Genomic DNA, 24,122 nt, shown 5'->3' with positions numbered 1-24,122 from the left:
ACAATTTCCAGTGAACTACACAACAACATTTCCATTTCATTTCAAAGGTGAACAGTTGTGATGAATACTGTGGGTTTTGTAAATACAAACCAGACACTAATAACAAGGGCCTAATAGGCAAAAAAATGAACCCCTAAAGACAGGAACCTTCAGGCGAAGTTATGAAATTACATTACCTGTGAATTTATGGTAAACACTTGTTAACTCACCTCGATATTTGTATTTCAGCAAAGCCATTACATTTAACAGAAATCCTAGCCCTGCTTTGTGTGACTGAAGGAGGCTGAGGATGAGGAGGAGCTGTCAGTGCTGTGCTCCATTGCTCCCAGGGCTGCCAGCAGTGCAGCAGCTCTGCTCTGGAGTGCTGGTCCCAGGGGCTGCTGTCCGAGGGGTTGCTGTCCAGGAGAGCCATGCTGGGCACGCTGCCCACACCAGCAACGCTCTCTGCATGGGAAACACAAACAAAAAGATCCTCACAGCACACAGGTATCAGTTTTCCAGATGGGATAACACATAGACTTGTACTCTGCACCTGTACGAAGTTCCTTAATATGCTGTCTTAAAGATGTCACATTAAAGCTGGGGGGTGGTAATTCATCAGTTAGCCTAAATTAGTCTTGTACATCGATTTTTTTTATCTTTTTCACCAGCTCTGAAGTGTTGTCACAGTATGTAACACAGAGCTGTCTGTTACACAGTTATAAACACGTGCATATAGCATGCAAATATCTGCATATGCTGGGTACTTATAGCTTCGTTCATATTCCTTTGTTCATATCCCTGGACCTTTGGTCTTGAGCTACCTGAGGTTTTGACATGGCTGGGCCTGGATACACTCCGTGCATTTCTGAACAGAAAACAGAAATTCCTGTCAATGCTCTGGAGGAGGCTGGGAAGAAAGGAAATGGCTTAGGCTATCATTTCATATTTCCACAGTTATAAAGCATAGTTTCAAAACTAGACAATGGTTTCTTATCACTCAAAAATACATTTCTGGACACAATGCCAATAAAAATAATGAAAACAAACAACACAACTTCCTAAACAAAGATAATAGGAAGTTTCTGACATTTCTGGCAGAATTTTGCAATGTTGTAAGCCATGATAGAATTGAGCTGAACTTTGTGATACAGATCTATTCTAGTCCTAACAGTGAGGTTCCAACATGCCAGCATTGAAAAAGAGATGCAATTTTGTGTCAGGAAGGACAGGCAGAGACAAGCTATCTGTACACACCAAAAGAAACGTCACTTCTATAGATCCACTCCCCTGTAAAAAGAGCTATGTTTATATTCATGAAAATGTTTTGCCTCCTGAGACTTATTTGGTCTCTTCTTGATTGCACTATTACATTTATTTAAATATTATTTAAATTCACATCTCACCATCCAAATATAACAAAGCCTGCAAGGGAATTTAAGATGATATAGAGCAAGCTAAAGTGATGTTCAATTTTTAATCCCCGTCTTCCCATACTAAACAAAAAGGATGAACGTGTCTTCAGCAAATGAAACATTGCTGTGTCATTACAAATTTCCAGATGGTGCTAGCAATAAGTGAATGAGTTCATATCTCTGATGTAACTCCCATTAAATTAATGGTACTATACCAGGAATTAATTTGCCCTAGATCTGTACAAGTCAAACATAGAGAACTGTAGTAACAGTAGTTTTCTGCACTCTATTCATTAAATATATAAATCACAGAAATTTCTTAATTTACACAAATTCTTTTTGTAAATCACTTCATCAGCATATAATAAATTTCATGTATGTATTTTATATAATTTAACAGCAGCATACAATTATATAAAATAATTTCATTGGAACATAGCATGTTATCTTACTTACTATAATCTGAATTAAGCTATGTAGTATTTCCACTTATAGTATAGAAAACTGGCCCCTCTGGATATTAAGGGATCTGTGGTGGTCTTTTAGTGACTGACATTACAGAGGAATAGCATTAGAAGTAGAAAAATAATTTAGAGTTTAGCTAAAATATCTAAATCATAGAGCCACAGAATGGTTTGGGTTGGACGGGACCTTAAAGATCATCCAATTCCACAGGCAGAATTTCACTTCCAACTAGATCATATTGCTCAAAACCCTACCCAACCTGGCATTTAACACTTCCAGGGATGGAGCATCCCCAGCTTTGCTGGGCAATCTGTTCCAGTGCCTCACGACCCTCACAGTAAAGGATTTCTTTCTTATGTCTAATCCAAACCTACTCTGTCAGTTTAGAGCCATTTCCCCTTGTCCTATCTCTACATGCCCTTGTCAAAAATTCTTCTCCAGCTCTCTTGTAGCCCCCTTTCAGGTACCAAAAGGCTTCCATTAGGTCACCTTCTCTTCCCTGAATTTCTTATCAATGACAAAACCTGCAAAATAAACTGTAAAAATAAGAGGTAAAGGAGGTGAAATTTAAACTGGAAGTTATGACCACAAAACAAATTAGTCCCAGGTTGCAAGAAAAATCAGAAAAAGCATGAAAATTACTAGAAATGCTAGCACAGACAATACCTTTGGTAATAGTAGTTGGGAAAGGACAAGTCAGTGTTCTAGGAAATGCTTCTAAAACTGTTTTTCCTGACAATTCAGTGCAGGATATCTTTCTTATTTCTCTCAACAGCTAACAATACTGGAGAAAGCTTAAGCCTGTGCTTGGTATGACAACATGTTTTATTTTCCCACTCCGAGAAAATCCCACTACACAGAATTTACAGGAGATTTAGGAAGCGAGAAGTAAGCAGATGAGGTTGAAAAACCACCTCGGCAGTCTCCTAAAAAGGCCAGCAGATGTGCAGCACGAGCATCATGAATTATGTTTTCAGCAAAGTTCAGTCCTTGTCTAACTCTATTTTCACATAAATCACTGAAAATTTTGTAATTTTGTTTAAGCATTTTTGAAACTCATGGCTGAAGTTTTTGTAAGGAGCTATTTAGGAAAGGCAAGAGGGACTTTTATTGTAAGATTCAAGATTTCTAGTCTGCTTGCTGGCTGATGCCACCTCTAAAAGCACGATGAAGGATACTGCATTTCTGTGCTAAAGTTAATACAGGTGGTATTGATCAGACCAGCTGCCTGAAAGTTGGACATCCAGTCTAAGCCCAGTGGCAGCAGGATGACCATACAGACTCAATAAGGAGACACTGAGGCTTCCATTACAGTTACTTGAAAGAAAGACGTGTTTTCAGAAGCAATTAATTTCAACCTGTCTAAGGGACATGAGTTATTCTCAAAAGTTTCTCCTCTATCTCAACTTTTCCCAGCTGTACAGGGAGTCTTAGTGACTTTCTTAGACTTGACACCTATTACAGAGTCTAAAATGGGCAAGAGGAATGGCACCTCATCTAGTAAGATAGTAGTACTAGTTGGTGGGTTGTTTTCAATAATGGAAAATATTTGGACATAATTATTCTCTTCTCACACTAAATGTCGTTTTTAATGGGATAATACTTGGGCAGTGCAACCTTGAAGCATCTCCAGTTCTCAGACTTAGCATATTTTGAGTTTTTTAAGCCTTTTTTCATTTGAGATTTCACGATACAGGTGTTATTGCTTATCTTCACAGGGTACCTAGAGGAAAGATTCACAATGTGCCTGACTCAATTCACATGTGTTAACAAATTGCCTTTTCTCAAGACTTTGAATGAAAATTACAGTAACGAACAACACATGAAGGTAAACACCAAACAGCAAGGAATACAAAATACCTGGGAAATTCTGTTATAGCAACACCTCAGCCATTATTGGATATTAAGAAGTGCCATGCACTGTGTTTTTGGGTCAGTCTAGCAGGTTCCCCCAGATGTAGACACTGGCAGAAAACACCAGGGAGCTCAAAGGAAAGATTCTATTGCAGCTGATTTATTCACATGGCAAATGTGGGGTTTTTATTCATTCTGACAATAGCTCAGTGCAGTTAAGAGAACAAAAGAACCAGACCTGTTCCTCATTCTTCCGAATAACATTTCTTACAGGACAGAAAAGAATCCCCCACACACAGATTATGATCAAGTTTTCCATTTTCATTCAGTTTATTGGGTTTTGGGATTCTTTTTAATTTTCATATTGACCTAAGTCTTGAAGATACCATATTAAAATACAGTGAGATAGATTGACATGGAGGGATGGATGGATGGATGGATGGATGGATGGATGGATGGATGGATGGATGGATGGATGGACATAGATGCACACAATCTATCTGGAAAGAAAGAAATCTGGGACATATTGTCAACATCTATTTTAGAGTAGGTTGCAGGCATTTTTATGCAGTCCTGAGTTCTTAACTCACACTCGACCTCTAAATCTTTCTTGGTATGGCCAGTCCAAGATTTAGAAAGCTGACAGTCAAACACTATCTGTTATAATACACGTTTTTCAGTCACAGCTGAAGGCATTTTTTACTATACTTAAATATACAGCTCTCAGGATTGCAAGTGAGGGACTTATTAAAATTAATGGACTTGATATTTGTACACTAGAAAAAATAATTGCTTACTTCATGAAGTGCTACAAATGATGAGTGACCTGAATATTATGCTAGTGAACATTTATAACACAGTGGATAATTTTGTAATTACAGATTCTTATGACATTATTAAAGCTAGGTCACTTGTTGCACTAATCTCTTCTCTTATGTCTCCTGGCATAATTACAATTGTTACTAAGTACAGTGCTTTTTAAAGAAATGCATTGGCTGACATCAAATATTTCAACCTTACCTATAATGAGATCATCATTTACAAACTGCTATTAGTACTATAAGAAGTTTTGATCAACAATGAATTACAGAATTGAAAACATAAGTTACAACTTCAATTTCTTTTTAAGCATTCTTTGATTTTATCTTGTAAAGATTAACAAAACACTAGTTTGAAAAAAAAAAATCTGTTTTTCAAGGTAGATGCAATTATACACATGCAAAATAGGTATAAGGGAAGAGCAATGTATCATCTCATTCTTCCTGTATGTGAGGCAAATTTCACCTGTGTCAGCACATTTCTTTGCAAGCAGGAATACTGTTGTGGGTAAAAGAGTCAGTGAACATAATGTGCTATATTTGGAAGTTCAAATATAAGCTATAGAAAAAAAAGCCCCTGCAAGACATTTTTAAGAAGAAATGAATACACGATAAGAAAGGTTCAATCAGATATCAAAATTAGATAAATCAACAGGAAAATAGAGACCCAAGAATCATATACCCTTTGCAACAGCATGAAGTGGATACAGCATTTCTTTACAAATACATGAATTGTAGTGTGTGAAGTAGAAATTCTAGGCAGAAGGAATTAAAAGCCTGCAAAGAAATAAGAGAGGAAAACATTGCTATTAAAGTTAATAAAAACTCATACAGGTTAATGATTCACTCCAGATGTATTGAATGGAATTGGGAGACTGCACTGTATCACCACAGAATGACTGTTAATGCTAATAAGGACATAACTTGAAGCAATCTGTGTTTCTCAAGTTTTATGAACTCTGGGCTAGCATGATCCCTTTAGAGGGAAAGATCAATGAGTTTTTCTACTAAGGTTATATCAGGAATTAAAGAAAATCTCATAGATTCATTCAAGTGGGGAGAAGAAGGGTGAATTATTGTAAGGGTTACAAGCCCTGTGTATTAAGTACTCCTAGATATAAATTAAAGGTTTCCAAGAACTTTTTCAAGGATTTTCAAAGATTTTCAACATCATAAAGTTAAGCTGGAGGCTTTGCAGGATAGACTATGAAAACACACTTTAATGTAGCCTTTGGCAACCCTTGCTGGATCAACAGAAAACTCAAAATTGTCATTTGAGTATTTCTCACACATATTTTGGTCAAAGACTCCTAAAGCAGCTTTTTCTTGTCAAACAAATGTGTGGACCTACATCCTACAGATGCAGATTTCTACTGTAATAAGCAGATTTGAACTCTCTGTGGCATTACATCCCTCTCCCCTAGTACATGCTGACAGATTTCCATAGTGTCTTCATTTTAAATGCATATGAAAAGCTATAGAGGTATATGTTGCTGTGTGAGGGGAAAGTCATTGAAGTCACACAGAGAAAAAGTGATATTGTGGACTATAAAATAAAGCCTGACAATCTGTCCAAGGCAAGGAAGCAATGATTTCATTCAAAGCCACAAAATTACAATAATGTAAAAATGCTGTTACCTCAAAAAAGCCTGTTCCTCTGAGGTAAGAAAATAAGAGTCTGTGTTTATTAAGAAATATATTTCCCTGATGAGACCAGATACAGAAATTACACCAACATTTTCCACAGCATTTTAAGGAGAAAATGTAGAACATAAGTGAACACCATCTTTGTCCTTTCTTTCATTTAAAACAAAAATAACAAAAAACCCACAAAGTATTAAAAAAAATCCTAAATTCAGCCACACACAAAACCAAAGGTGTTGTTCTAAAAGTCTCTGAAATTTGCTTTTCAAAAGACACTAACATGATGCACAGAACACATTAGATATAACTATTTCCCACTCTTTTCTCCTGTGTTTACAGAGTGGAGAGGCATTTGAATTGATTCTCTTTTTAAAACCTCAGGAGATAGAAAAGCTTTTAAGGAGGCTTTTTGCACACTTTCTAATATTTGTTTTCATGTCACCCTGTGCACCAGCTACTGTATATCTGCATTATTTTTTAGCAGGTCTTTTACCTGACAGCCACCTCAAGACTACTTAGATAATAAGGTGAAGAAAAATGGTTACAAGGATCTAATTTCACACTTGCTCTCCTATCTCTCTTCATATATGTCCAGTGTCTTTTCACATACATTTGATATTAAGGCAAACACAAATTTTGTGTGCATCCTAAGATCTTCTCTAATCCTTCTATATGGTTGGCATGCCGTTCAAAGAAAGAAGGACTAAAAACCTGTTGAGGTATTTGCTTTAATCCTTGGCATCCCATTCCAGGAAAGTTTAATACCAGCAGATTTACTGCAGCCCACAATGATCAATGATTCTTCAATTTAGGGACTGGTGTTTTGTTTTTTGGGGTTTTTTTTTGGTCTTGTACTTTTATTACAGATAGCTTTGGCAGCTATATTTAAGTGCTACTATTATTCGTCTTAGCACACAGAACATAAGAGCTCAAGATAATTTCCACCACTTTGTGTTTACTCCCTGCCTATATCCAGGCATCTAGCCAAAGTCACATGTACTGTCAGAATTGAAGACTCATACCAAATTGCTACTGAGCTATCAATCCATCAAGAAAATGGATGCTGTTTTCATAGCATTGACCTTCCAATGGTGTAGATTGTTTTCCCTGCTTAAAGCAGCACTTTCCAAGGAAGTAATTTTCATAAATTATTAGGGGAATATTTGGGAATACTTTTAAACATCTTCAACGAATTTGATATAGCCTGTCAAGGGGAAAGTGTAATAATACACATCCATATTGATTACTACTCTACAGTCCTGACTGTGTTTTCCTGGTCTTCAGAGTAAAGAGGAATTTTCACTGTTTTAGTCAGGTACAGAGACAAAGGATGTTCAGAGAAGTAGTCCAAATTAATAGCTTATTCCTGGCATGAAATCATACATTCATTCATTACAAGGCCAGAAGAGACTCCAGTGATCTTGCAGCCTGACTCCTGCACAGCAGGACTTGCTGAATTAGTTAGTTTGAAGCAGAACACATGATGTAAAAAAGTACTCAACCTATATTCACACACTTCTGGTAAATATATCTGTTTTAACCCGGATGAGACCAGGTACCAAGATAAAAGAAAAAAAAAAAAAAAAAAGAAGAAATGCTTATTTAGGTTTAACTATTGCAACAGAATTTTGGGTTCATTTTAGAAGTATGGAGGGCTTTTGTGTCTTTATGGTCTTTAGACAACATTCCTGCATTTCAGGGCCAGAACTCTAGGAAAAAAAGTGTTTTCCTCTAAAAAGTGTATTCTCCTGTTATTTTCAGGAGACACCTGGCAATAACAGGAGAATACACTTCTTTTCACCTCCTGAAGCCCTGAAGAACTTCTGATCTCAGCTGACTGCTAAGTAACTAAGTATGAAAAAATTCAAGACTAGCATGAGAAAAAAATCCTGTATTTAAATGCCCTTGGTGTTATGAAGGGATTGAAGTGTGACAGAAGATTTGATCTGCATACCATATGACAATGCTTCCCTGCAGAAGATTTACAGAACCAATGCTCTCAGCCTACAGGTTTCACCTTGGGGGAAGAAGAGCCCTTCCTGTGTGATGACATTTCATGGCCCATCGAAGCAATGCTGCAGGTACAGCTTGATTCATGCAGGCTAAGGTATGCTTCAATTCTTGCTGGTGGGAACACGGAATCAAAGCTTTGTCACCTCTCTTATCCCATTTCTCAACCCCTAGCTGCTCTTTTCTAGGTGGCCTAGATTCAAGAAGTTTGGATATGAGCTGGGTTTGATTCCAGCCAGGGGCCAAGGCATTTTATCAGAAGGCAAAACATGTGCACTCTTTGAATCACTGATACTGGGGGGAGGAATTAGCTGTGTTAATAAGTCAATATTTAGACACTTACTTAAGCAATGACTGTTGATGGACCTACAAAGTCTGACTTCTAAATTTTAATTTTGAGTGATAGTTTTTGGTAAATTAACATAGAAAGAAGGATTTTAATACTGGTGTAGTTACAGAAAAGTCTTAACATTAATGATGTTTTCTGGTGAATTCCTCCAAGCAATTGGTAAGAATTACCCCCGACCTTGGAGGAATCACAATTTGGCTCACCACACAGTAACAAGTTTCAACATTTTGTATTAATAGATTTTTTAGAAATGTAATCCATACTTGCTTCTGCTATCACTGTTCAGCCTAATAAATTGAAGCAGATTTTAAAATGCCATGAATGAAATACTGAGTTCCTGAAGACATTAGTATGTACTGACAGCACATACTGTCAGCAGGATTTTGCAATTGATATTTTAACAGACACATCTTCTTGCAAGAAAATTCCACGTTTTTCTGAACTCAGCTGAGGTAAGCATGCAAAAGTAAGGTAAGTCTGATGGAGAATATTCTTCTTCCAGGAATGTGGTTTTACAATTGATTGAAATGTAAAACGTGTTTTACAATGGAACAATTGATTACATTTTTGCTCCTAATTTGGGATTCAACCTGCCAGTATTTTTAGAGTTGGCTCAGTCTCACAATTCACTTGCATCTTGCAAGGATGCTTTGGCATGGAAATACAGCTTAGTTTTGAGTAAAGCAAGGATATTGGTTTCTAACAGTCTTCAATATAAAGGTATACAAAATATTTGAAGCAGTGGGAGCTCTAGTCCTAGGGTGCTCAGGACCTTGGCAGGCATAAAACTAGACAACTATAGAAAAGAGAAGCAAAAAAATGGAAATCTTTGTCCTTTAAGTGCGGACAGTGCCTCTCTCTCCCATCCTGAAGTACATTTCCTCACTGTGCAAGCCCACCATCCTAAAATATTCCATTCCAGGTTTTAAAATAAGACAATTTTCCACACTGATATTTGTTTCTATGTCACTTAGCAAGTAGCAAGACACAAAGGCCAAATAATCTTTTAGATAACCAATCAGCAATTTAATTTTCTGGCAAAATGTGTTTATTCAGTTGGCAGTCTAGGCTAGACATCCTCTGCCAATTGGTATGAAGGCACAGCCTTCAGGATTTTCTGATAAATAAGCAAAGTTTCTGGCAGACTAGAGCAAACTCTTTGCTATTTCTTTATATATCCTATAACTAATTCAACAAAAATTGTTATGAAATGAAAAGCTCTGAAAGCCACTTACCATATCAGCCTTTGGGCACTGTATAATGATTTTCCATTATGGGCTGAAATTAAGCATTTATAAAAAAGCAGTAATTTCACAGTTAGTCACCCAGAAATTTGGCCATGTTAAAACAGCATTTTAGAAAATTACAGGTAATATTATTCCTGAATGCAAATTAATGTCACTTCTGTTTGCCTATTGGGATAGCAAAGATCAAAGAATTTTGCAGAAGTAAATAATCACTAAGAGCCATCACGATCAGTTCTGAATCCTGGAAATTAAGTTGTGAAATGACATGTAATTCAATACAGGAACATATGTACTGATAAGTAAGAAATAAATGGCTGTTGTGACATTCCAGTATGACCCTATGGCTTCCTGAGGAATGAGAAGAGGAAATAGATGGTTTTATACAGTACACAAAACCCATCCAAACAGCACTAAAGCCTCAAGTGTCTTCTGAAAGTCATGCCCCAGAAACGAATCCACATTAAATAATGCAGTGCTCACACACTCCTTTTTATTTTATCAATTTATCCATGATGGCTTAACATTAATACACTCACTTATTTTAAAAGAATTTTATTTGATCCACTTTTGCACCTGAACTGACCAAGGGATAAGGAAGAGCCAGTGACTTGGAAAGAGTTGCATAATTAAGTAGAGAAGGTCCTCTTTCTTATGTCCTCTTCTGAAAACCATGATACCCATAGCAACAACACTCTTCCTGCAGAAAAAACTCTAGCCATCCAGCCAATAAAATCAACATCAGCAACAATAAAACCAAATTTACAAATCTTTTCACACATTTTTAGAATAAACATCTAACACCCATGACCTCAAGAGCTTCACTGCTGAAAGGACAATGTGAAACGTGGCCCTGAGCCTTCAGGCCTGCCATCAGTTGGGTGTAGAAGGTGAGCAGGCACTGCAATACTGAACACTGGCACAAAATCATAAGATGCTCCCTTTTAATTAATTACAATTAATTAATTTAATTAATTCACAATATCAACCTTCTCTCAGCCATCTATTAGCAAAATATTTTGCATGAACTGACTTTCAGGTATATACTTACAACACAGTGAAGTCAATCTGAAGACAAATGTAAAGTTCTTCCCAAGCAGGCCATAGTTCTGCTGTCTTTATCAAACAAACAAACAACAAAAACATTTTAAAAGGAAAAAATAAATGTAATTGTTAATTTTTATACTGAAGTATACAAGTATTTAGTGAAACTCTCTGTCTTTCTAAGACACTGATAGAAGCCTTAATAAAGCAATTAATCAGCATACTGCAAACAGAATAAAAGTGTTGGTTAAGCTGAAATAGTGTTACCCTCTGTCATTATAAACATGATCACAGTTTAATATGCAATAATAATGTTATTTATGAGTTGCTATCTTTTGAAAGCAATAGTTTTGAAATACTGCTAATTTAAACCATTTTCAGACAATTTTTCATTTGGATTTAGAAGTTTACAAAGACTTAGAGCTTATATAATATATTACCTGACAGGTATTACCTGGCATTTGTTTTCAGCTTTTTTTTCTGACAATCTTATACCATCCCACATTTTTTAAAATACCAACAAATTTTTAGAGCCTTGTAGGTTGCCAGCTATCCAAAATAATCATTAAGGAGTCATGCATCCACTTAGAGACACAGTGCTCATCTGTAGAGGAAATGGAAAATCAACAAAGACTTTTAAGTGAGACTTTCTGACTGCAAGGGAGAAAATGAAAAATTAATTCAGAATATTTCTCTTTCTTTCTTCTTTCCTTTGAACAAAACTTGATGCCCTTCTATATAATTTTGAAAAATAAAATATTCACTTTTTTAATGAATTGGAGAGCTGTATTCAAAGGTATAACAGCAGAAGGTGAGAAACCTTAAAATATTTTTCTCTTCTGCAATGACATGTACTAATGCAGAACTTCAGCTTTGTTAGTGCATCTTTTAAAGATACTTTGGAAAATCATAGTACACAGTGTAATATCTTTTATTACAAATGCCTTTTTATCAGATAGTATTATTTTTTCAGATTTCATAACAGTAATTAATGACAACATTAAAACAAGATAAAAAACAGATGAGTGAAACATCATAGTATGCAAAACATCAAGTAAAATAAGAAAAAATGAAGGGCTGACAACGAATGAAGAAAAAAACACTGATCAGCAAAGACAGAGCTAAGATTACACAGGCAATAATATAAAAGGATACAAAATTTAGACTGACGTGCACATTACAAATTATATTTAAAATTATAAATAAAAGACTTGTCAGCTATACAGAAAAAAAAAAAGGAGGGAGGGGAAGAGGAAGAAAAAGCTTGGCAGCTGTGGAGCAAAGATATAGAGAGACCAAAATCAATATATCACAGAAAGACTGCCTAGCAGTAACCACAAAAATAAACTGAGATTTCTGCATCCAGGATGGAAGGAAAAGTCAGAGGCTAAGGCTTTAAGGAGGTTCATCATTATGAGAGCTCTGAAAAGGATAACAAACGAAACAATAGGTTGCCTAATTTGGCTTGATGTATCCAAAAAGCTGGCATCAGTAGTGGAGAGCCATCGTATAGAAATCCCTACAGTTACAGGGGAAAGTTAAAAGATACAGAAGGAGACATTTGTTGTGCTTGCTTCAGTGGTGCAGAAAGGAAGCCACACAGATTCCTGAGGAAAGATTAGCTTTGAAAAGAAAAGGCAGAAAATCAAAACGCAAAAGGCAAAGTTTTATGTAAATTTACCAAATAGATCTGGTAAGACTATCCTGACACTTTGACTTAATAAAATAACTGCTTTTGTACACAAGGGGAAGGAAGCTTGTCAGTCTGTTTGGATTACAGCAAAGTACAGATCCACATGGGAAATTATCTGTTATATGGGAGAAAATGTAGCTCTTCTACAAAAACTGTAATGCTGTTAGAAAGAACATATTAAAAAAAAAGAGAACAAAAAACAGACCATGTGTTCAACCTAGATGTATTTTAATATAGCAGAGTTTCTCGATGGTTTGGCTTGGTTTGATCTTATTTAATATTTTCCTTAGTCATCTCAATGTAAAAGCAGGAAGTGACAGTTTCTAGTCACACAAAATTGGAAGACACAAAAGGATCTGTATATCATTCAGTAAGCTAAGGGTATTAAGAAATTAACTGAAATAATGGCAATAAGTGAATAAAAGGGATCAGATGAAGACACCTAATACTAAGAGGAGGATATTTTTTAGGAACAGAAAAAAAGACATTACTATTAATTGGCCAGCAATGGCTATCTGAAACCCATGTCAATCCTACATCTCCTAAATCTATTCAGATCTGCACTAAATTATTCCCCACTGACTTCTTTTGAGATCTCCTACAGTTCAAGATGGCACATTCTCCTTGGATAATGTATTACAGAACCTTCTTCTTTTCCTATTTGCCAAATTTCTGCTTCGTATGTGTACTTCTTCTTCCATCATTCAAGTCCTAAGAAAAATACTGAATTCTATCTGACACAGACAGACTATCTGAAGTCCTCTGTCATACCTGTGTGCAGGAAATATGGATTTGGGCTGGGAATGATGCACAGGAGCTATTCAGACAAAAAGGACATGGAGAGTCTATCACACGGAAAAGAAAGAAGGTGTAAAAAGAGATTTACACTGAAGCATACTTCATATATTACAAAAAAAAAATTGCATAAACCAGCTATGAATGTAAGTAAGGCTGGTAAAAAAAAAAAAGGAGATTTTTACCCATAAGAGGCACTTGCTGCAAATAGCAGCATCAGAGGCCAAAAAAATCCTGGATTTAAGTTGTTTCTAAGATCATTAATAATGGTTTGTTAAGCAACTTACATGAAGGTGTTACCTGAAATAACTGCAGTAAAACTCAATAACAGAAGAGGACACTTCCAGACCTCTAATCCTGGAAAGGGAGTGTCTGGCAACTCACAAAAACATTTCTAGGACCTGGGCCAAGGTCAGCCTGTTGCAGCAGAGAAAATGTGACCAGAGGACACCCCAACAGGATACCAAAAGCACAAAGTGGTTTGACTGCAAGGTTCTGGCAGGTCTATATATAACATGTGCAAATTGCGAATTTAAAAAAAGACTTAAGTGATTCACAACAAAGTCCTTTGCATCTCCAGTATTCAAGTTCTTCTCCAAAGACTAAGTGAACTAGAGAAACTCAAGGAAAAAGGCTCAACTGTTTTTTTTTCACATGAGCAAAATAACGTAGTTTTCCTAGTTTTGCTCTTGCACACAGCTTGAAAATTTCCCCTGGAGTTTTTCAAGACAGTTCCAGTTTGAGATGGACAAAGTGCACGGAATGTTATAGCATAAGGGATACGAGCCCAAAAAACACATAGAACACATCTAAAAAGAGGCCTTTCTACACCTTGTGTGGTCAGCTGGGGGTATGTGCTGGGGAAGGAAGGCAACAGGTATCACTGCCATCTTGCCTGTGGTGCCAAAAATACAGGCCCTAGGACAAAAGCCTTGCAGTATTAACAGATGGTGGGGAAAAAAAATGAAATGGCTGCAATTAATGCGTTTTTGAGTAGGCACAGGAGATACCAGATAATGTTGAATGCATTTAAAGTAAATAAAGAGGAGTCCAAATGGGCTTTTAGTTCCTTGATAATTAGCAAGCCAGCAGGTATCAAACCAGGCACAGCACAGATAAGCCTTTCCTGATCACATCTGACTGACCCTGTGGGAATTTTTAAGCTCTGAATGCAAAACACCCATACAGAAGTGTTAAAGACTTTGCTGCTGTTTCTTTGGGAAGAGAAGATCCCAAAGAATAGGCCTAGCACTGATGTGGAGCTATGCATACAGGAATCTGACCCACATGCATTTGCTTTTTGGGGATGTTGCCAATTCATCCCTGGGCAAGTTTTACGTTAAGCACTCTTTTGTGGTGGCTGAGGAGGAAAATTAGTTGTTCAGTTATTCACAGTGGTAACACAATGCTCTTGTCACGGTTCTCATCAGCTTGGCTGTGGCTCTCTAGATTAGCTCAGTGGTATTAGCTTAGTCTCCATCCTACCAGGGTCAGAATCTATCAACTTCAGATGCTTCGTGCTCAGTCTGCCACGTAACAGCTGAGGGGTGCACATGAATAAAGTAAGGGCTTTACCTCTGACTTTCAAAGTGAAAAGCTCTCAGCTAATGACATTTCTCAGTAGTGTTAAGAGGCTAAGAGTGCTCCACATCTTTTTGAGACAAGTGATAATTTGTTGGCTAGTCCCTCTATTGGAGTAATGCTTTAGATTATCCAAGGCTTTAAAGTGATTAAGCTACATTTTTGTCATACAGAGAAACTTATCTGTAGTCATGAGGTCATGTATATTCAGACATGGAATTTTCATTTCTTCTCATTGAGTTTCAATAAAGAATCTTCTGTAGTCTAATCTGCATATGTTAAATAGTGTAATTATAAACTGATCCTTTATCCAGTGAGTTCAAATGCAAATATTGGCTCTTTCCTCAGTGCAGGAATTGGTTTGTGCAAGTGAATTACAGTTTAACTGAAGCTACTATGCCCTTTCTATTTTACTTAAATTAATGTAATTATTACCTGGCTAATAATTTTTTTTAATTACTTATTCTGTGATTCATTAACTGGGAAATTTCTTTCTGGATATAGAATATCTGAACATCCACCTATTTGTATCACAAAATAATGATTAGGAACAAATCATGTTACTCAGTGAGACAGTAATGATTTCTTTTAGAAAAGTCTTTTATAAGAAAACTCTTGAGTCGGTAGAAATGAATCCATTGTAAGGAGTGTGAATTAGTTGTCACCCTCGGAAAAGGCAGTTAGTTTTATAGTAGGAACAGAAGACAGATACAAGGGAGCCTTCACAGCTGGTATTTGGTGCTGTCCCTTTTCCATAAACCTGTCTGTGCTGTCTAGCACAGCCCTCTGTTTTACAGCCTCTCATGGTGTTACATATTCAAGCAAGGAAGCAGCGTGGGAAGAATATTTTCACAGTTACCAAACACGCTCCCAAACACTGATATAAAGTCAATTCCCAGCATGAAATTACACAAATAAGTCAATAAACTTGAACACCATCATGTGCAGAAGCAATAGTGAGAAGAAAGTCCAGAGCATCCTCATTGCAGCAAAGAAGCAGAATTGCAGTGGCTGTTTTATATGAGTTGTAGCTAATTGAGGAGATATATAAAAACACACACAGAGTTACCTTTGTTTGCAAAAGCTTCTTTTGCCATTCCTATTATGTTTTGCTATAAATTAAATAGTTGCTGCTGCAAAGTCTCAGTATAAATAAGCACGGAGGCAAACTTGATAAATGCTCAACGATCTGCACAGAGCTAAAGAAAACCTTACATTTTTCACTTGCTGTAAACAAAACTTTTGTCATGTAAGAGTATTTTTTATTTCTTTGTAATCAAGCATTATGATTTTATAACCTTACAGACTCCTGTGCACAGAACAACTCACATCTCTTCTGAGTTCATACTAATCCTGATATGAGTATCCAAGAAATACATCATATTTCTAACAGGAATGCTTAGGTCCCAAAATACCACTAAATGATGCAAAGCTTCCTGGAATCCTATCTTTTTTCCCATTTGCACTTATGTCTTGTAGGCCTTGCTAAAACTTCCCAAGAAGTTGGATTTAGAGTTCAAAGGCATTATCTACAAACTATTGTCCAAAGAAGCTTTAGAAGGAGATGACATATTTCAGGTGGAAAAAAAAATGACATTCACAGGCTGACACATGAACAAAATATGACTAAAAGAAAAAAATTTTGAGAAGGTAATACTAGGAATGCTTCTATCATTGAAATCTCCACTTAGGAAGCTGCAGAATAGGTTGTTTTTTACTGGAACAGTGTAGGAAAAAACAGATTATGATAAACATCCTGAAGCCCAGCCTATGGCTTAATGTCTGAGATCTGTAGTTTTCTCAACATGAAGTTACCACCTTTTTTTTTTTTTTGTCTGTATAGAACTAAATTGAAAAGGTATTGTTGGCAGGTCAATAAGGAATCAACAATTCAATTAATATATTTTCCAGATGGTCCTTGAGCAAGTTCCAGTGATTATTCTTTAGTCTTGCAACATCTGACATTTACGTCCATTTGCAAATCAAGCAGAAGTCCACAAGATTAGTAAAAATTATCAAAACCTTTCTTTTTCCAAGTTTTGACTCAAAGGATTGCTTGACTATTCAACCCAGGCCCAGCCATGTTCATGATTACTTACTATTTTACCATTAATCAGATTATTTTATTCAGGGCAAATATCTCTGTGTAGCTGTGAGGTACCAAAGTAAGCAGAGCAACAATTACAAATGGGATCTCCAAGAGCTAAACAAATAATATTGACCAAGTTATGTTTGAACAGACACTGAGCAAATTAAATGCAATAATCTGGAGAAGAGATATTCACAACTCTACTTCAACTGGAAGGTCATAGTCTTCATTTGAAAGCATGTTGTTAGCATTAATAGAGTTTTCAATGTCTTCATAGCCCAGTTTAGCAGATCAAAAAGCAGTGATTCAAGGGGATGAGATGCCATAGGACCATACATTTTAAGTTTTGTGGTTAAGGCATGCCACTAGAACTCATAATCCCTGAAATTTCTCCAGCCATAGACGCACTTTGAGACTGATGTACATCTGGTCTCAAAGCCTGAGATTTTTCCCAATGGAATGGTATTTCTCCACTCAGCAGATGTATTGTGCATCTTACCTTTAACAACACTGTCAAATCCCAATATCCAAAAATCATGACCTACTTCTAACTCTTCTACTTACCTTGTGATGAGAACTGGGGGAGTCTTTGTCATTGTGTTTTGAAAGTAGATTGTCATATTTACCAGGTCTTCTCTGGAACAGGGAAGGTACATTTTTCAATGGCAGCTTTTTCTTGCATTCCTGGGGATCTGAAAAAAATACAGCAAGCTTCTCACGAATTCACATATCCCCAAAACCTCCCAAGCAATGAATAACTTTCTATTACCAATAAGTAGCAAGCTGTGTTGGTACACTCAACCAGCACAGTTTGTGTTGGTACTCAATATCTAATGCAGTCTTCCTGCCAGGAAAGCAGTTGGGCCCTAAGCTTCTCTCTTTGTCTACATTCCTTCTTAACTATTGACATCCTTAAAGTAGAAAGAGTTTCCCTTGGAAGCACAGGCAGATTATGTCTCTGAAGTTTCCACTGTTCCATCCAGTGTGCATCTACAAACTGATTTGCCACGCAAAAGTTCAATGTATTACTGCATAGAAAAATTGATCATTTTATTAGGAAATACTTCAAGAGCACACTAGCTACAGATTCAAGTTAAATCTCCAAGTCAATATTCTTATTTGAGGATAGACTACACTTCATTAAAAGATAGACTTTATTACCACTCATTTGAGAATATTATCACTAGCACTAAACACTCTGATGTGTTACAAAGCACTTACAGTATTTATATTAAAGTAACTGACAGACCAATCTTTCACGTGTGGAAACCTCCCACAGTTTCAAAACCAACATGCTGGTTTATGGCTTAAGTTAGCTTCACTTTGAAAGCAAAAACATTGCAAGGAAAAGGCAGTTAGATATTCCCCAAAATGTCAGTGCAGACATTGAGGCTGCTACCATGAACAAGTAGACTATATCAGACAGAACTGTCCACTGCCAAGAACTTGTATCTATCTTTGCAAACACACCAGAGCTATTTCACAAGCTATTTCCTTGATAATCATTTTAGTCGATTTGTGCCTCTAGATCTCTGTAGAAATCAGGCATGTTTGACACATTCCCAAATCTAATAGCATGTGGGTTTTGCTTGGAATATGTTCAAGATTCTTAGAGAAAGAAAAAAATTCAGCTCCATTCCTGGACTTCCTTCTTTTGCTTTTCACTTTTCATGGTGTTTGAAAACAAAAGGTTTCATTCACAGACGACAGAAAAACTCAAGTGATTTTAAAGCAGCTAAATTATGGAGTTTACAATTTTTTTTCTTGCTTTAATTTTGTCCTGCAGGTGCTCACTTCATTATTCCATGATCATTTGCATTTGTATGAGCAGAATATTTTAGAGTCTTTTCTTTTACATCTTGTGATCTTTCTTGCAGGCTTCTGGTCTTCTTTCATCTCCTGTCACTCTCTTATCCAAAGTGCTAATCTCAGCTGTAACTGTCTCGAACCTTTCCTTTCGTCCAGAAAGATCATTGAAGTCTGTAATTTATCACTTCCCTATTGTAACTGCAAGAACGGCTCTGAGCAGAACAAGCCTTATCTCACTGATAGCTACTTTGTCACCTTGTGGCTGCAAAGCATTCAGAAATGGCATTTGGTACATTAGCTGCAGATGGCATCAAGGGGATTCTGAAGAAATATTTTCTGGTTTCTTTACCTTTATTCCGCGATACGAAAATGCCCAAACAACTTTGCGGTGATTGCATTACATTTTTTAAATAAGGAGACATCTTCTTTGTCAGGTTTCATATGTTCTGGGGCAGATTTTTATGGGTTTGGAACTAATTCAAAAGCCAGCTTCTCTGATGAACATGTCTTGCCCCATTAAGCTTCAGTATTAACACCACTCCCCCTTCATGACCATTGTTTCTCCTATACGTGGCTGTGGGAAAGTTAGATTTCTCACTAATACCATCAGAGTTTGTGGCTTCTTGGTAGCTATTTTACTGCAATCCATGTCTAATCACAGTATACCCAAGAAGCTTAGTGCTGTGTTGTAGCAGACTACAAATTAGCTTGCTTTTCCATTAAAATACTCTTAGTTTATTCTTTTCTGTGTGGTTATAAAATTGACTGGCTGAACACTTGGGCACTTGTGTGTTTTGTTTGCCTAAATGATTGATATTTAAATGGCTTAATTGCATTCATTCCACCTTTTTATGGTCGAGCAAATGTTGATTGCATATTTTTTTTAAGATGCAAAGAGAGAAAATTCATTTGGAACTCAGGGAAGAATTTTATTAATATGTACCAGGGTGGTTTGAATTTCAGAATTGATCTTATTTCTTTAATACTTATTATGGCAACATAAGGTTATAAGATCTCCATAGCCCTGTGAAAGTGCCAAACAGTTCAGCTGGTTTAGCTAGAGGAGTCTGTAGCTAGTATTGAGGCTATGAGGGTAAACCTTGTGCTGCTGCTGAAGAAATATAGAGGCACAGACAGGAAATAAGGATTATATTGTTTAAAGGAATAACCAAAAAGAGAATGGAGAGGGAGAGAGGGAAGGAAGGAGGGAGAGAGAGGGACTTAGTGCTCTTCAGAAAATCATTAACAGCCTTCCTTATAGGCAATGTCAAAATCAAACTGGTTTTCTCCAGTGACTCAAGACAGAGGTATTTAAAAATCCTCTTTCTCCATGACTGCAAAGAGGAACTGGAGGAACTTTGACCTGGTAAACTCTAAGCAGAAAAGTATCAATAAAGCAGATACCTATGAATACTACTCCTGATGAATTTAATCTTCATGTTGTTTAGTGAACTGCTGTGAAGAGATCTTAACTTTCTACAAACAAACATGATTTGTAAAAAATGGCTGAAAAATCTGAAAAGTAATATTTCTGTTCTGTACAGAAAATAGGACTTGGCCAGGCCCTGTTAATATTTATGATATATAGCTTCTTATGTCATAAGGTGTTTTCCTAGTATTTTTAATTTGTATTTTTCCTTTCCAAGTGAGTATTCAGAACATTGTTAACAGGAAAATCACTATTAATAATTGCATTTTCATTTTAGCCTTACAATTCCTCACAATATAAGTCTTAAAACTGTTTTTGTTTGTTTCTGTATATCTCTTAAAAATGCTCACCATGTTTGTTCTTACATAGAAAAAAACTCCAGCTCAAAATGAGATTTAGCTTTAGATTCAAAGCATCAGCATGCAAAGAGTCAGTACCTTTTCAGACTAAAACTGTCTGAATTACTCACCCATGGAATACTTGTCCTCCCATGATCATGGATGTTTAGTATCACAGATGCTAAATATCACGGAATTACATTATCAGGTTGAAAGGAACTACATCTGGTCGTCTGGTCCCACCTCCTTGCTTTTGCTGGGTCATTCTAGAGCACGTGGCAGGGGATTGTGTCCTGACAGTTCTTGAATACCTCCAGGGAGGGAGACTCCACAACCTCTCTGAACAAACTGTGCCACAGTGTGATCACCTGCATAGGAAAAAAGTTCTTCCTAACAAGTTCTTCCTAAATCCTTACTAAAATAGCTTTCTTTTGTCTCTTCTGTGACAGCAAGAATACAGACAATACATAGAAATAAATCCAGGGTGTGGTCTACAGCTATTGAAGATTTGTCTAACTTTACTTAAAATAACAACTGCATTCTGCAAACAAGAATCAGACTGAAGTTCTTTCTGCTGCACTTAATATTTCACAAAAGTCTGTCCTTCCTCTAGGCTGTGTGATCCATTTGTTTATGCAGTGACCAAACAACCACCGAGTTACTGCTACTATGTTGAGTTAACACCCTCTTATGTTTTTCTTCTTTCTACTCACTGCAGTATCTTTAGTAATTTCTTTTCAACACGAACTTATTAATTTTTTTTGCTTGTACAAATAAAAGGGCAGGAGAGTAGTATTGGCTCTCTTTCGTGATTAAAATATCTCCAAATTAGTAGCATGAGATTGAAGAAGACATTTTTTCAACTTAGCTTACAGACTTTTCCTGTTCAAGATGCATGTCATAGCAAATCATAGAGATAAGGGGAAAAACTAAGGTGAAAGCTGCAATAGTGGTAATGACAGAGGCAAACCATGCATGCCGTTGAGAAAACCAATTTCAGGAAAGCTGAAGAACAGTTTACAGGTAAAGCAATTTCTTTGCACTTTACAATCAGTTATAGGCCTGCCAGTGTCATCCTTGACAGCTAAGACCAAAATTTGAAGAAACTTTTAATTCTTGTACTACCTTGCCTATACACATCATGCAGGGGTATCCAACTCATCTTGGTGTATGCATGGTTTTTCCAGTTGCACTGAAACTGGACTCACACACTTTGTTTTCCTTCCAAGACAAATATATAAGTTCAATATTATGTACTCCATCATAATTCACAAAGGATTTGTCATTGCACAAACCAAACCCAAAAAGGTACTTTGATAAGTATCCTTTCTCTTTGTTTCACATATCATTGTACTGTAGGGTTACCAGAATTTCGAATCTACTTTGCAGAATTTAGATCCTGAAAAATACTAATATAGTTCTTTCATTTTAAAGATATAGTACAGATTGACTACTAAATAAAGATTCTATTTTTCTCAAAGCCATTTATGAAGTCTCTGACACCCTCTTTTTTGCTTTCTGCTTCTATCTGGTATCTCTGGCTCTGATCTGATCTTTTCATCTGCTCTGTGTACCTTTCTCTCCCTATTTTGCTGGATGCATACACATTAGCAATCCATATTGCTGTTTTTAGTTGCCATTTCACATGTATTCATTTTGATATCAGATTAATAGTTTGCTTCCCTATTGACTTTTTCAATTTTCTTTTTTCCCCTGTCTTTTGTTTTATGTCCTTTTTCACATGTCCCTTATGTGAATAAGATGGGATAGTTTTATTTCAGTTGTTATATTAACCCCAAATTGCCTAAAATGCCTATTTGCAAACTTAATATCTAGTATACAATACAATGTTTAGGAAGAGCAACAATACAGGGGCCAAAGAAATGTGGTGATGCAAAACAGAGCTAATGTATAGTACTATTAAAATTAAGACAGGGTTTTTTTTGCAAATGACAGGTCTGTAGTCCGAGACAGTGTCTGACTTCTAAATTCCTGGATATAGAGTGTGTTCCCCCAGTCTGAAGGCTTCTGGATGATCACTTTACCAAGGGAACTGTGATGCAGCACAAGTGAAGTGATGTGTGTCTCACTCACCTTGCAATCAGCCACCCTCTCTCTGTGGAGGTGAGCCTTAGCAATACTAATAACAGTGCCCCAAAGGCCATGCACCTTGGAGAGACCAGAATGTCCACACCATGCTGTGCACCTTCTAACCCTGGAAAATCTGCATAAATATTCAATCAAAAGATACAGGTGAAATTCTTTTAATTAGACAGTGGCCTGCCCTAAAATATGAGCCATTATTAGGCCATATTTGCTCTAACACCGAATTGAAGGCAAGAAATAATTGTATTCTGAAAGAGGATTTTGACCAAAAAAAGCTTTTTATCAGACTATAACAAGCAACACTATGTAGTAAACAGTGAGTCAGGCAGAGGGATTGAGGCAGAAGCATTCATGGCAGTACCTTCCAGCTCAATTGCAAGCTGCTGCTGTGCTGTCACTATTTGCTTCTGGTCTTCCTCCAGCTGGTCTGGTCTCTGGACAGCATGGCAGTTCAGGTGGAGACCTGAATCTCTGGGGACAGGCACATTTCCCAATGAAAAGCACAGGCCTCAGAGTTCTGTTCCTAAGGTATAAGGAAAAGGCACACAGAGATATATTCGTGCCTAAAAAGACACAGAAATGAGGATAGTCAGCTCCTGCTGAAGTCAACCTTCCAGCATCCCATATGCTTTTTAAATCTAGTATGAATCAATATTCCAGTTTGCACCAGAAAGAAGAGCTGTTACTCTCTAGCTCCCTTTGCAAGAAATGGATAAAAGTAAGTTTTTATATCAATTTCTCTAGGAGTGTGTTTAAGGCCTTCAGAAGCCTGCAGAAAGTTCTTCAGCACTTTTTACCTATATTTAACTTATCATTTAAATAAACATCCTGTAAATATTGTTCCACTCCTATTTTTCTTTTTCTTAATGTGAAGCCAGACAACTTCAAGACTATGAGTAGAAGCTAATGCACTGAGTTCATTATTTCTTCTTTCCATTTTTCTTTAAAAGGAACACAAATTTCAGCTAAGTGACAAACTGACTGAATGAATTATTATTTTGCAGTCAGGCCTGGTTTGCCTGGCATGCTTACCTTTCAACTGCTTCCAGTAGCTTGAAAAAACTGTCAATATTTAGCAGCACTGTTACACAAACAGAAACCCTTCACTTGCTTCGTGCTTCATGTACCAGATATTTACATGTGGTTAAAGAACTAATGCACAAGCAAATGGACTGATACAAGCACTGCAGTAGCTTTAACTGATTTTGCAGCTCCCTTTGTTTTGCATATCAGATTAGAAATTCGATCCAAGCACTGACACACAAAGAAGTCTGGCTCGCACTCCCAAATCTACTCCTTTTTATCATGTGCTCATTGTCCAAGAGCAATCATGGGTATCTATACAGCACACAACCTCACTGTACATACAGAACAGTTACCTGGGCTTGTTTCAGACTGGGAGTAATGCAGACTCTTCAGCTCATGTCTCCTGAGATAATCAGCCACATTATGAAAAAAGT

The 24,122-nt window shown here is 36.7% G+C and overlaps 2 long non-coding RNA genes across 4 annotated transcripts in view; both read right to left on the bottom strand.

Moving 5' to 3' along the window:
* LOC148224280 (uncharacterized) overlaps window positions 1-7,739 on the bottom strand; it is a 93,005-nt gene extending 85,266 nt beyond the window's left edge. For all 3 annotated transcript variants that reach the window (XR_015802275.1, XR_015802276.1, XR_015802277.1), the window contains exon 1: window positions 210-7,739. This is a non-coding gene — a long non-coding RNA (uncharacterized LOC148224280). The remainder of the gene's footprint in view (window positions 1-209) is intronic.
* A 9,821-nt stretch (window positions 7,740-17,560) lies between these two features.
* LOC148224279 (uncharacterized) lies at window positions 17,561-23,281 on the bottom strand. The gene is made up of 3 exons (XR_015802856.1): window positions 23,024-23,281; window positions 20,688-20,924; window positions 17,561-17,672 (listed from the first exon to the last, which is right to left on the bottom strand). It is a non-coding gene; the product is annotated as an uncharacterized LOC148224279 (long non-coding RNA).
* Window positions 23,282-24,122: the final 841 nt, after the last annotated feature.

This window comes from Sturnus vulgaris, chromosome 3 (genome assembly GCF_052056855.1).
Source record: "Sturnus vulgaris isolate bStuVul1 chromosome 3, bStuVul1.hap1, whole genome shotgun sequence".
NCBI classification, from domain to species: domain Eukaryota; kingdom Metazoa; phylum Chordata; class Aves; order Passeriformes; family Sturnidae; genus Sturnus; species Sturnus vulgaris.
This window is presented reverse-complemented; position numbering and strand designations above follow the sequence as displayed.